The following is a 13,923-nucleotide window of genomic DNA, read 5'->3' on the forward strand; positions in this document are numbered from 1 at the left end:
TGTGATAATATTCAGGTTTGAAGTTATAAGTGCTGTGATGATGCCTGAATCTTTCCAGGAAAATTAGTTTAGCTGGGTAGACAATGAAAAAAACAGAAATTTTTGAAGTGTTTTTTGGGAGTGACCTCAGTGCACTCAAACTGGAACCTGTTTTTACGTATGGACTCAGTATCATTATAAAACCAAGAATAATTTTCAGTATAATTCTTGATCATTGATTGAAGGTTTAAAGTCAGTGTGAGATGTTTATCAACAAGACTAGTTAAGTACAGGAATGTTTCAAGAATATTTGTCAAAATTGGTTATTTTAACTCACTGGTAAGGCCACATTTGGAATATTATGTGCAATTTTGAGTACCCTGACTTCAAAAAAACATTGATGTTAATATTGATACTGGAGAGAGCTCAGAAAAGTATTCCAAGGATGATTCAGGGACTTACCAAAATAATGAGGAGTGGCTGACCGAATTGAATTTGTCCATGGGAGAAAAAAAAAGATTGAAAGGACATATGACCTGGATCCTTAAAATACTGGCAAACATTGGCAATGTATCAAGTTGTTTAACCAGTACTGCGATCACAGGACTAAGGAACACAGATAACCAGTACTGCGATCACAGGACTAAGGAACACAGATAACCAGTACTGCGATCACAGGACTAAGGAACACAGATAATCAGTACTGCGATCACAGGACTAAGGAACACAGATAACCAGTACTGCAATCACAGGACTAAGGAACACAGATAACTAGTACTGCGATCACAGGACTAAGGAACACAGATAACCAGTACTGCGATCACAGGACTAAGGAACACAGATAACCAGTACTGCGATCACAGGACTAAGGAACACAGATAACCAGTACTGCGATCACAGGACTAAGGAACACAGATAACCAGTACTGCGATCACAGGACTAAGGAACACAGATAACCAGTACTGCGATCACAGGACTAAGGAACACAGATAACCAGTACTGCGATCACAGGACTAAGGAACACAGATAACCAGTACTGCGATCACAGGACTGAGGAACACAGATATCCAGTACTGCAATCACAGGACTCAGGAACACAGATAACCAGTACTGCGATCACAGGACTGAGGAACACAGATAACCAGTACTGCGATCACAGGACTAAGGAACACAGATAACCAGTACTGCGATCACAGGACTAAGGAACACAGATAACCAGTACTGCGATCACAGGACTAAGGAACACAGATAACCAGTACTGGGAACACAGATAACCAGTACTGCGATCACAGGACTAAGGAACACAGATATCCAGTACTGCGATCACAGGACTGAGGAACACAGATATCCAGTACTGCAATCACAGGACTCAGGAACGCAGATATAAAATGGTTCCAAATTTGACTAGAAATTAGAAGATCCCCTTAAATTCGGCAGGGCCTGAGGGAAACTTGTTCTCCCAGGTTTCCTGACCCCATTGCAGCACCCCCCCCCCCAACTCCCTACCCGCCTCCAAGATAAAATTCCGACCTATAAAAGGATATTGGAATTTTTGTCATTCTATTGTGATACTTTTAATTGTCCCCATCTGTTTAAATTTCTCAACATCTCGTACCACCACTAGTTTGCTCCTTCCACTCGAACTGCATCAATAACTATTATTAATGAGCTGACCATAAACACTTCCATTTCAGCTGTCCAAAGCTACAATGCAGAATCTAGATTAATGTATTATTTTCCAATTAAGAGAAAAGATCTCTGTCCCTTTAAGCTTTGAAAGTCTAGTTGATAAGTAAATACTGGCTCACTTGATTAAAAGTTTAAGAAAATGCAGACTTCTGGCCTTGAAATTCAAATTCCTGGGGATGGAGAGGGCTCACTGATCAATTTCTACCTGGGGAAGTCACAATATGCAGTGGAACTCAATTAGGCTGGGATTCCTCCGTTTTAAATTCCACCCACCTCTCTATGTCAAAGAGGATGTATTGCAGGAGGTCTTGTCCTACCCTGGGAAATTCTACCCTTTATGGCCTTAGCAAAACTAACACTAGCCATCTGAAGGCCTCAGAACTTTACTAGAATAATGTGATCAATTCCAGAGGGGAGTGATTTACCTTGCCTAACACTGAATGACTCCTTTGAAAACCGACAAATAGGAAATAAATATTTTTTCTTCAGCTCCATTGGGTTTCTAGGGGGACCTCCGGCAATGCAGGATGGTGTCTCCAGCCTGGGGACAGGAGAGTAGGCTCTCAGAAATTTCAGGCTCTTTGGGCTGGATTTTCATTCAGGAGTCGGGTTGGAGGCGGGACTACAACTTTCGGGGTTGTAGTCCCGCCTCCATCGAGATGTGGCCAATCACGCGATTTTAACTTGATTGACCTTGTTGAGCCCGCCCAGCGGGCTCAGCAGGCCAATTAAGGGCCACCCAGCAACAGGTGACGTCACAGACTGAAATTTCATTTGTCAAGAGGTTTTGACAGATGAAATATCAGTGTTTCACAGCTGTTTGAAGCTGTCAAACACTGACAGTCTTAATTCTAACCTGAGTCCTTCTCCACAGACTCAGTTAGAAATCTCTCCTGCACAGAAAGCTGAAGGCTGTCACTTTTGACAGTTCGCAGCCATTCTGCTTTCTGTGCCGGTGAGATGAGGTACTCCCAAGATCTAAAGGAAGGAAGGCTGAAAAGGTAAGAAAAGGTAATTTAAACTTCTTTAATCACTTTAGACACACCAAACACACTTACCTTTGCACTCATGCATACATCACTCACCTGAACACCGACATCTCAACCCCTCCAAGTCCTTCAGCCCGACAGCCCGCCTCCTCTAACTTAGTCGGGAATCCCACACTTCAACCTTAAAAATAGGGATTAGGCTAAAAACTGCCTGTTAACTACCTGTTAACAGGCAGTTAATTGGCACTAATCCCTTCCCGCCTCGGGGGGGGGGGGGGTGGGAACCCGCCTCCTTTGAAGCTGGCATGGAGGTGGGTTTGGGTGTGGGATGAGGTTGGGACCCCTGATTTCGGGATTTTAACCCCCCCCGCCCCACGCCTCCAATCCCGACTCCACGGCCCATTGAAAATCCTGCCCTTTGTCTCCCGTATGCTGCGGAGTTTCTTTACAGATACTGAAAACTGGATTCATTAAGGTCAGCTGATGAATATGGTTAAAATATATGCTCCCTGCATGCTTTTTATGAGCACATGGGTTACTAATGACTAGCAGGGGACAGAATATAGGAGAGAAGCAGCTCTTTAAGGGCTTCTGTTCTCAATTCAAGCAAATGTTTCTTGTCTGTAGCAAATCTCCCACATCAACAATGAGGTGAGAGTGACTGCCCTTGACATCAAGGCAGCATTTGACTGAGTGTGACATCAAGGATCCTAGTAAAACTCAAGTCAATTGGTATCAGGTGGAGAACTCTCCACTGGCTGGTGTTAGATCCGTGATTCTGAGAGTATGATATTTTTCAATAACCACACGGATGCTGTAACTTAACAATAAACAGGTATTTACTGGAGGAGGGTAGTCTCAAGACTGGGGGTACAGAGGCATGCGCAAGGCTTATATACAGGTGTGGTCACTGCCAGTACTACAGTATACAGGAGCTGTAAAAGTAGTTCTGTCTTAAAGGTACATACACTACAATTCCTCCCCTTTTAGATTAGTAGTACCCCTAATATTCAAATAACAATTAACACTTTAACATGTACATTAAACAACAATAGTCCATTTATAGATTCAGTCTTTGGGGCGGCTTCCTGACCCTTTCGGGATAGCGCCTTTCCTGAGGTTCTTGTTCTTGGTGCAGAGGCAATTCTGGCCCCTTTTCATCGGGTAGTTCATCGGGTTCCACTGCTACTGGTTCTGAGGTAGATGCTACCGGTATGTCGGGTTCATCCCCAGGTACTCGAGACATGGGGTTGACTCGTTCCTGTGACGCCTAAGATCTGATCGACGTGGCGTCTCACAATGTTCTCCCCGACATCCACTGTGTACATTAATGGCCCCTGCCTTGTGCATATCGTTCCGGGTTGCCATTTCTCTGTTCGGTAGTCACGGGCCAAGACTGGTTGTCCTACATTGAAGCTCCTTGTCGGCTTCTCATTGATGTGCTGGAATTGTTTGTCCTCAGCATTTCTTCGCACATTTGGTCTGAGCAAGTCCAGACGAGATCTCAACCTTCGGTTAAAGAACATCATGGCCGGGGTCTGGTTGGTAACTGCATGTGTCGCGTTTCGGTAGGCTAATAAGAAATTGTCCACCTTATGCTGTAGTGGAATTTCATCGTCGCACATGGCCTTTATCGCCTTCTTAAAGGTTTGTACGAACCTCTCAGCCAATCCATTTGTGGCTGGATGATACGGGGCGGATGTGTAATGCCTTACCCCATTCCTTCTCATAAATTTTCGAAACTCTTCGGACACAAACTGTGGTCCATTATCAGAGCAAATCTGCTCTGGCAAACCGTTTCTGGCAAATATAGTCCGTAGGACTGCAATCGTTTTCTCTGTAGTGGTTGAGGACATTTTTATCACCTCAAGCCACTTCGAATGAGCATCCACTGCTATTAAGAACATTGAGTCCATGAATGGACCAGCGAAATCAATATGCACCCGTTGCCATGGAGAGGAGGGCCACTCCCATGGGTGTAGAGGGGCATGTGGTGGTGCATTTTGGACCTTCTGGCATCCTGAGCAGCTCTTAGTTAGGTCTTCGATTTGTTGATCGATTCCCGGCCACCACACATAAGCCCCAGCAAGGCTTTTCATTTTCACTCCCCCCAGATGTCCTTCATGTAGCTCATTTAGCACTCTCTCCCTTAACTTGGGTGGAATCACCACTCTGGATCCACACATCACTGTCCCCTGGCATACTGACAGCTGTTCTCTTCTGGATGAGAATGCTGGCAACAGTGAGTCGCCATGTGTTGGCCATCCCCTCACCGTCAAATCATATACCCGAGACAGCGTCGGATCATTGCGGGTCCCCTTCTCTATATCCGCGTTCGTTACTGGCAATCGTTCAATTATTGACGAATAAAATATCTCGATAGGGTCCACTGCTGGTGCTTCCTCCACAGTAGGCAGTGGCAGGCGCGATAGCCCATCAGCGTTCCCATGCTGTTTCGTGCCTTTATATTCTATTTCATATTGATTCGCCCCTAGAAACAGGGACCATCTTTGTAACCGTTGTGCAGTCATCACTGGAATGCCCTTCTTAGGATTAAAGATGGAGACAAGTGGTTGGTGGTCAGTCAGTAAGGTGAACTTCTGCCCATGCAGATAGTGGTTGAATTTTTTTACTCCCCATACTAGGCTGAGGGCCTCCCTGTCAATCTGGGCGTAGTTGCGCTCAGCTGAGGTTAGTGACCGAGACGCAAAGGCTACTGTCCTCTCCAACCCGTCTGGGAATTTGTGCGACAGCACCGCTCCAATACCATAGGGTGATGCATCACAAGCCAAATGAATTGGTAGTGCTGGGTTGAAATGGGCCAACACCTCTTTTGATGTGATCAATTCTTTACACTTCTGGAAAGCTCGTCTACGTTCGTCATTCCACTTCCATGGTACCCCTGTTTGCAGTAGGGTGTTCAGTGGGTGTAATACCGTGGACAAATTTGGTAAGAACTTGTGGTAGTAGTTTACCAGCCCGAGGAACGACCTCAGTTGTGACACATTTTCCGGTGCTGGAGCCTTGACTACTGCCTCAATCTTTTCAGGGGACTTATGTAACCCCTCTTCATCGATGACGTGGCCACAATACGAGATCTGTTTCTGGAAAAACTCGCACTTGTGGCGATTAGCTCGTAGCCCATACTCCTTTAACCTGGTGAGCACCTTCTCCAAGTTGGCGAGGTGATCACTGTCATTTTCGCCCGTGACCAGGATGTCATCCAAATAACACTGGGTCCCTGGAATCCCTTGCAGGACTTGATCCATTGCCCTTTGCCAGATAGCCGGAGCCGAGGCTACCCCGAACACCAGCCGGTTGTATTGGTAGAGACCTTTATGAGTTAATCGTAAGGTATTGTTTTGAAGCTTCTTCTACCTCCATTTGCAAGTACGCCTGGGCTAGATCAATTTTGGTGAAGCGTTTACCTCCAGATAGCGAGGCGAAAATATCCTCAATTTGTGGAAGCGGATATTGTACCGTGTGAAGGACTGGGTTCACTGTCACCTTAAAATCCCACAGATGCGGACCTTCTTTGGTTCCCCGGGCGTATTACTCAACGACCTCTTCATTACAGGAATGATGGGCGTAGCCCACTCGCTCCAGTCCACTTTGGACAGTACTCCTGAACGTTCCAACCCTTCCAGCTCTGCTTCGACAGCTGGTCTGATTGCATAAGGCACTGGTCTGGCCTTAAGAAACTTTGGGCTTGCATTTTCCTCTATTTTAATCGTTGCTGTTATGCCTTTTAGTGTTCCGAGTCCCTCCTGGAACACTTCTTGTATGTCAGTTAGCATTTTTGACAGTCGTCCAGGTGTGACGTCGTCATCCTTTTTGGCCTCAACCTTCAGTGCCTGTATGGAATGCCAATCTAATTGTATCTTCCGGATCCATTCACATCCTAGCAGTGGTGGTCCTCCATCTGGCAATACATATATATCCATTTTAGGTATTTCCTGGCCTTTATATATCACTTTCACCCTTATTTTTCCTTTGGGGTAGACTTTTTGCCCCGTGTACGTCTTCAAGACAATCTCTGTAGCTTTCAAGGGTATATGTGAAAATAGCCGCTTGTAGTCCCTTTGGTTTATGACTGTTAGAGCTGACCCTGTGTCCAATTCCATTTCCACTTGGACTCCGTCTATCTTGAGTGTAACCCAGATAGTCTGGTGATCCTCCATTTTGGTTACCTTATGTAGTTTCAGACAACCCAGCTCCTTGCTTCCGGAGTCTGTGTCACTTTTCTGTTCGTCTGAACCACTGTCCATCACCTGGTGTACCTTTTTGTACTTCTCCTGTGGAGATTTCTTACTGTTGGTTTTCTTCCCAGACCTGCAGACTCTTGCTATGTGTCCTGCTTTTCCACACTGTCTGCACACTTGGTCCTTGAACCAACAATCCTTCTGGTCATGTGTTGCTCTGCCGCAGCGATAGCACTTCCCTGTTCCATAGGACATTTCATTGGTGCCATATTCTTGCGGTCTCCGTTGTATCTCTGCAGCGCCCCTTGCGGCTGCTTCGTGTGATACTGCCATACTGAAAGCCTTGTCCAGCGTAAGATCCTTTTCTGATAGAAGCCGTTTCTGGGTTCCTTCACTTTGTAGCCCACACACAAACTTGTCCCTTAACGTATCTGCTAGTCCCGCTCCAAACTGGCAGTGTTTCGATAGCTTGCGCAGTTCCATTAGGTACTCAGAATTGCTTTCATCTTTGTGTTGGTTCCTTTTATGGAACTTAAATCGTTCTGCTATCAGCAGCGGTGTGGGGTTTAAGTGGTCCTGTAGGATTTCTACTATGCTTTCGAAATTCTTGTTCACCGGCTTCTCTGGGGTTATTAGATTTTGCAGTAACCCATAAGTTTTTGCACCCATGGAATTTAACAAAACCAGTGCTTTCCTAGCATCTGGCACTTCATTCGCCCTGCAGTATACCTCCATACATTCCACATATGTCGCCCAATCTTCGACTTCATTGTCGAACGTAGAGATACTGCCACTCTTCGGCATCCCTGGGTGTGATTTAACTGTCAAAAATGGCGTCTCCCGTGCTTCCCCTTCTTCTCCGCTAGCACAAAATGGCGTCTCCCGCACTTTCCTTCCTTCCCGCGCTCGCCCTTCTTCTCCGCTGCGGCTTCTAAAAATGGCGTCTCCCGCGCTCTTCCTTCTTCTCCGCAGCTCAATGGCGTCTCCCGCGCTCTCCCTTCTTCTCCCCGTGGACACCGTTCAGCCCTTGAGCCCTGGCTGTGCTCTGCGCGTTTTTTTTTCCGTTTTTTATTCTCGACGCCGCTCGGTCCTGAACCCGGCTGTTGCTTTACCCTCTCTCTCTCCATTTTTTTTTTTTTTTCTCGACGCCGCTCGGTTTTCAACCCCCGGCTGCGCCCTGTGCGCTTCACCCTCTGTCTTACCCCGTCGACGCTGCTCGGCTTTCTCTCCGCCGTCGGTCGGCTCCAGCTGCCGCTGTCCGGGAAGGGTCTGCGCTGGACCTGTCATCAGTCTCTTGCTGATCGTCGTGGCTGGAGAACCAAGCCTGGCTCTCCACAGCCTCCCCTGCGATGTTCACTCTCTGCCGGACGACTGGGCGGTTGCTCGTGGTCGACGCCCGTGTTCCTGGCCTCGACTTTCTTACACCGCCCTCCCGGAGCGAATCCTTGAAGGGAAATGCAGAGTTACAGGTAGATTCGAATCGACACTCGTCGCCACTGTTAGATCCGTGATTCTGAGAGTATGATGTTTTTCAATAACCACACGGATGCTGTAACTTAACAATAAACAGGTATTTACTGGAGGAGGGTAGTCTCAAGACTGGGGGTACAGAGGCATGCGCAAGGCTTATATACAGGTGTGGTCACTGCCGGTACTACAGTATACAGGAGCTGTAAAAGTAGTTCTGTCTCAAAGGTACATACACTACAGCTGGAGTCATACCTAGCACAAAGGATGATGGTTGTGTTGGTTGGAGGTCAATCATCACAGCGCCAGGACATCACTCCAGAAGTTCCTCAGGGCAGTGACCTAGGCCCAACCATCTTCAGCTGCTTCATCAATGACACTGGATACTGCAAAGGCTATGGGCCCTGACAACATTCCGACTTGTGCTCCAGAACTAGCCGCGCCTCTAGCCAAGCTGTTCCAGTACAGCTACAACACTGGCATCTATCTGACAATGTGGAAAACTGCCCAGGAATGTCCTGTCCACAAAAAGCAGGACAAATCCAACCCGGCCAATTACCGCCCCATCAGTCTACTCTCAATCATCAGCAAAGTGATGGAAGATGTCATCGACAGTGCTATCAAGCGGCACTTACTCACCAATAACCTGCTCACTGATGCCCAGTTTGGGTTCCGCCAAGACCACTCGGCTCCCAACCTCATTACAGCCTTGGTCCAAACATGGACAAAGGAGCTGAATTCCAGAGGTGAGCTGAGAGTGACTGCCCTAGACATCAAGGCAGCACTTGACCGAGTGTGGCATCAAGGAGCCCTAGTAAAACTGAAGTCAATGGGAATCGGGGGGAATGCACTCCAATGGCTGGGGTCATACGTAGCACAGGAAGATGGTTATGGTGGTTGGAGGTCAATCATCACAGCCCCAGGACATCGCTTCAGGAGTTCCTCAGGGCAGTGTTCTAGGCCCAGCCATCTTCAACTGCTTCATCAATGACCTTCCCTCCATCAGATCAGAAATGGAGATGTTCATTGTTGATTGCACAGTGCTCAGTGCCATTCGCAACTCCTCAGATAATGAAGCAGTCCATGCCCGCATGCAACAAGACCTGGACGACATTCAGGCTTGGGCTGATAAGTGGCAGGTAACATTTGTGCCACACAAGTGCCAGGCAATGACTATCTCCAACAAGCTTTTGATAAAATTTTGATAGAGTAGATACAGATAGAATGTTTCCACTTGTGGGGAAGAGCACAACTAGAGGCCATCAATACAAGATAGTCACCAAGAAATCCAATAGGGAATTCAGAAGAAACTTCTTTACCCAAAGAGTGGTGAGAGCGTGGAACTCGCTACCACAGGGAGTGGTTGAAGCGAATCGTATAGATGCATTTAAGGGGAGGCTATACAATGAGTGAAAAGGGAATAGAGGGGTATGCTGATAGATTTAGATGAGGAAAGATGGGAGGAGGCTCGTGTGAAGCATAAACGCCGGCATGGACTGGTTGGGCCGAATGGCCTGTTTCTGTGATCATATATACCTCTGCCCCATGATATTCAATGGCATTACCATTGCCGAATCCCCCTCCATCACTACCCTGGGGGTCACCATTGACCAGAAACACAACTGGATCAGCCACTGTGGCATCAAGAGCAGGTCAGAAGCTGGGTATTCAGCAGCGAGTGTCTCACCTCCTGACTCCCCAAAGCCTTTCCACCATCTACAGGGCACAATTTAGGAGTGTGATGGAATACTCTCCACTTACCTGGATGAGTGCAGCTCCAACAACACTCAAAGCTCGACACCATCCAAGACAAAGCAGCACGCTTGATTGGCACCCCATCCACCACCTTAAACATTCACTCCCTCCACCACCAGCGCACCGTGGCTGCAGTGTGTACCATCTACAAGATGCACTGCAGCAACTCGCCAAGGCTTCTTCAGCAGCACCTCCCAAACTCGCGACTTCTACCACCTCAAAGGACAAGGGCAGCAGACGCATGGGAACACCACCACCTCCAAGTTCCCCTCCAAGTCACACACCATCCTGACTGAGAAGTATATTGCCGATTCTTCATAGTCACTGGGTCAAAATCCTGGAACTCCCTCCCTAACAGCACTGTGGGAGTACCTTAACCACACAGACTGCAGCGGTTCAAGAAGGTGGCTCACCACCACCTTCTCAAGGGCAACTTAGGGATGGGCAATAAATGCTGGCCTTGCCAGCGAAGTCCACATCCCATGAACGAATATAAAAAAAAAACTAGAACACCCATGACTGGGAGAAAGTGGTCTGACCAGACCCCTTGAATTCAGAGCAAGGCCTTCTCCACTTGCAGCACCACTCCCTGTCCTCTCACCAAACTTTAAATAACTCTAGGAAGCTCCAAATAGTTCCACAAACTTACACAGAGCCAAACAAAATCAAAAAGCAAGTTACCTGAAAGTTTTTGATGATCCCTTTAAATATCGCTGGTGAGGAGTCCTTCCTGCTGCTGAACGCCTGTTCAGCTGTGCGAGGATAAGAGAGGGCGTTCGCTCCAGCGATGACAATGAAAATGGCAGCACTGGTGTCATATCAGCATTGCACGCTGATTGACATCACGATCTGCCTACTTATCATACTTCTAGCGCACACTCCTAATGATCGTCCTACTGCCCTCACCAAGATGGCATCTGGTGCGGCCTGCACCAGAAGCTGCTTGGAAGATTTTTGTCCCAATTTGGCACCTGTAGTGCCCTAACAATGGGTGCTACGGAACTGACTTTCTAGGCCTAGGAATTTAGATTGAGAGAACTTTGATGTCAGGCTTCACACTTGTCAGTGATAACCCATGATCTATTCCCAAGCAGGTCACTGAATATCTAGAACAAATGTGTAGCACCAGGGACATGACAGGAGGAGGTATGGATGTAACAGGAATGCCACATCCATTCAACACAGCTAAAACGATTCACCGAGTACTAGGTAGTGAGTAGGAACAGCCAGCCAGCACAAGGTCTGAATTTCTGGCAATAGTTTCAGGAATATCCTTACGATTAACAAAAACTTTACGATTTGGAATAGGTGTCAACAGTAGTCATAGCAGTGGATGCAAATCTCAGTCGTGCACACTTACGTATATTAAAAGGGTACACAATATTAGAATCATAGCATGATACAGCACAGAAGGAGGCTATTTGGCCCATCTTACTTGTGCCGTATCTTTGAAAGAGCTATCCAATTAGTCCCACTCCCCTGCTCTTTCCCCATAGTGCTGCAAATGTTTCCCCTTCAAGTTTTTATCCAATTCCCTTTTGAAAAGTTATTATTGAATCTGCTCCCACCACCTTTTTAGGCAATGCAATCCAGATTTTAACAACTCGCTGCATAAAACAATTTCTCCTCATCTTGCCTTCGGTTCTTTTGCCAATTACCTTAAATTTTTGTCCTCTGGTACCGATCCTCCTGCCACTTGAGACAGTTTCTCCTTATTTACTCTTATTAAAACCATTCATGATTTTGAACATGTGTATTAAATCTCCCCTTAACCTACTCTATTCTAAGGAGAGTTTTGTTCCTAATTCCTACGTGTTTATCTAAACGTACAATTGGTGGATAGTTACAGTGAACAAACTCATTTTCCTGGTTTCTCCTTTTTCTTGCAAAGGATAAGACTTAATTAAGGCATTATTTAACAGTTATATTTAACAAGTTCTACTCTTGTAAGACAAAACTGTCACTTTACAATGATTACCATCTGTTAAACTTGATCTGTTGGCCTTCATTACATCATGTTGTTCACAGTTTTGAGCCTCAAAGACCTAGAAGAAGTGTCAACTCATCGCTGCATCTTAGTGGTCTCTATGGAGAAGTGTAAAGCAGCTTCTTACTTCTGCTGTAAGCACAGAATGAAACATAGATAGAAAGATAGACTTGCATTTATAATGGCTACATAATGGATATAGAGCTGTAAATGCTGTACCATTAGTATAACGTGTCACTTAGTTGTTGTCCTGGAGATGGTGTTTTAAGTTCATTTACATATCAAATGATTTATTTTTCTGTAAAACAATATAATTATGGACTAAAACAGGCTCAGATAGCAAATCAGCATACATTTCCTGTAGTTTATAAGTGTTACTTTGGATACAGTAGAATAGCAATGTTCTGGATTTAACTTGTTTACGAATGAAAGCCTTATCCTGGATTTTCCTGGATTTTTATCATACATGACCTGCTACTCGAGGTGATCTTGTTTTGCAATTTGTCAGTGTTTGATGTGTGTATAGATAACACATGCGTGTCTCAATACTCTGAATATATTTTCTGAGCTAAAATGATTCACTAAATGTTCCAGGATCATGCTGGAATGTAAAAATAACCCCTGGTTTCTTTTCCCTACAACCAAGCATCTCCTTAAACTTCTCTGTCCTGCCCCCTCCACCCTCACCTCCAGTAACAAATGTGAGGAGCTTATGGACTTCTTTATCACTAAGGTTGAGACCATCTGTTTGGCTACCTCTGCCACATTCCTTCTTCCCCTTGCGCAACAAATTAAATTTCCCCCCAGGTTCCCCCATGCTCTAGCCCTGAACTAGTTTCTCTCCCATAACTGCTCATGCCCTCTGTGAGCTCATCTTGCCCATGTGACTCACCTTCTGTTCTTGACCCTATTTCCACTAAACTGCTGACCACCAAACTTCTCTTCCTAGCCCCCATGCTAGCTGGCATTACAAAAGGTTCCCTCTCCTCAGGTAGTGTGTGTAACTGTGGTGCATTATCCCTCCTCGTCCTTCTCGACCCCCTGCTCCGCCCTGCCTCAAGTCCACCTACTATGCTCCCAGTCCAAATAAGACCACTTTGAGCCCTCCAGCTCTGCTCACTACCCAGACAGACTCCCATTGATTGCTCTGATTCAACCCCTGTGAGCAATGCCACAGGAGATAACCAAGTAAATAAAAATAAACTGCCTGAAATACATTAGTACAGGTCTTGTTTTTCGAATATTGTAATATTTAACTCGTTCTTTCTTGGCAAAAATATTCTGTCCAAACCAGTATCAGTATGATTTTTATGTTTAATGGACAGAAAGGAAATTCAAATTGTAGTTGGCAATAACAGATGACAAGAGTACCTTATGATCAGGCTATTTCTATGAATTTTAAGACACAAAGATAAATATTAATGTATTTAATAGTTTGGTATTTCAGGACTACATCAATTTGTCTCCTACTTGTATAAGGTTAAAAAATATATAATTTTTTAATTCTTGGCCCACACTGTAACCTGAGTTTAAATGATGGATGGTAAATAGATTGGTATTAAAACATTTCTTTTGCCACTAGTGAAATAAGTGGCAGAATTCTCCACTAGTATTGATAACTCTTAAATCACACCCTCTTCAGCAGACATGTAAATCCAACCAACATTCCCAATTCAGAAAAAAAGGTTTCCATGTTGTTAAGGTAGATTTCAAAGTCTCAACACACCTCATAGAAGTAAAAACATCTGTTCCAGGAATTTAAATCACCCAATGTTTCTTGAGAGACTTCATAAATACTTTGATCACTAAACTAATGCTATTTACCATGATTTGCAGTTGTCTGTACCAGGATTAA

The 13,923-nt window shown here is 45.5% G+C and overlaps 1 protein-coding gene across 3 annotated transcripts in view; it reads left to right on the top strand.

The window, feature by feature from the left end:
- The window catches only part of galnt13 (polypeptide N-acetylgalactosaminyltransferase 13), a 685,563-nt gene that overhangs the window by 447,111 nt on the left and 224,529 nt on the right, over positions 1-13,923 (top strand). The gene's annotated exons all lie outside the window — the stretch shown is intronic.

This window comes from Somniosus microcephalus, chromosome 4 (assembly GCF_052327205.1).
Source record: "Somniosus microcephalus isolate GS21.2 chromosome 4, FLI_Smic_1.0, whole genome shotgun sequence".
Lineage (NCBI taxonomy): Eukaryota > Metazoa > Chordata > Chondrichthyes > Squaliformes > Somniosidae > Somniosus > Somniosus microcephalus.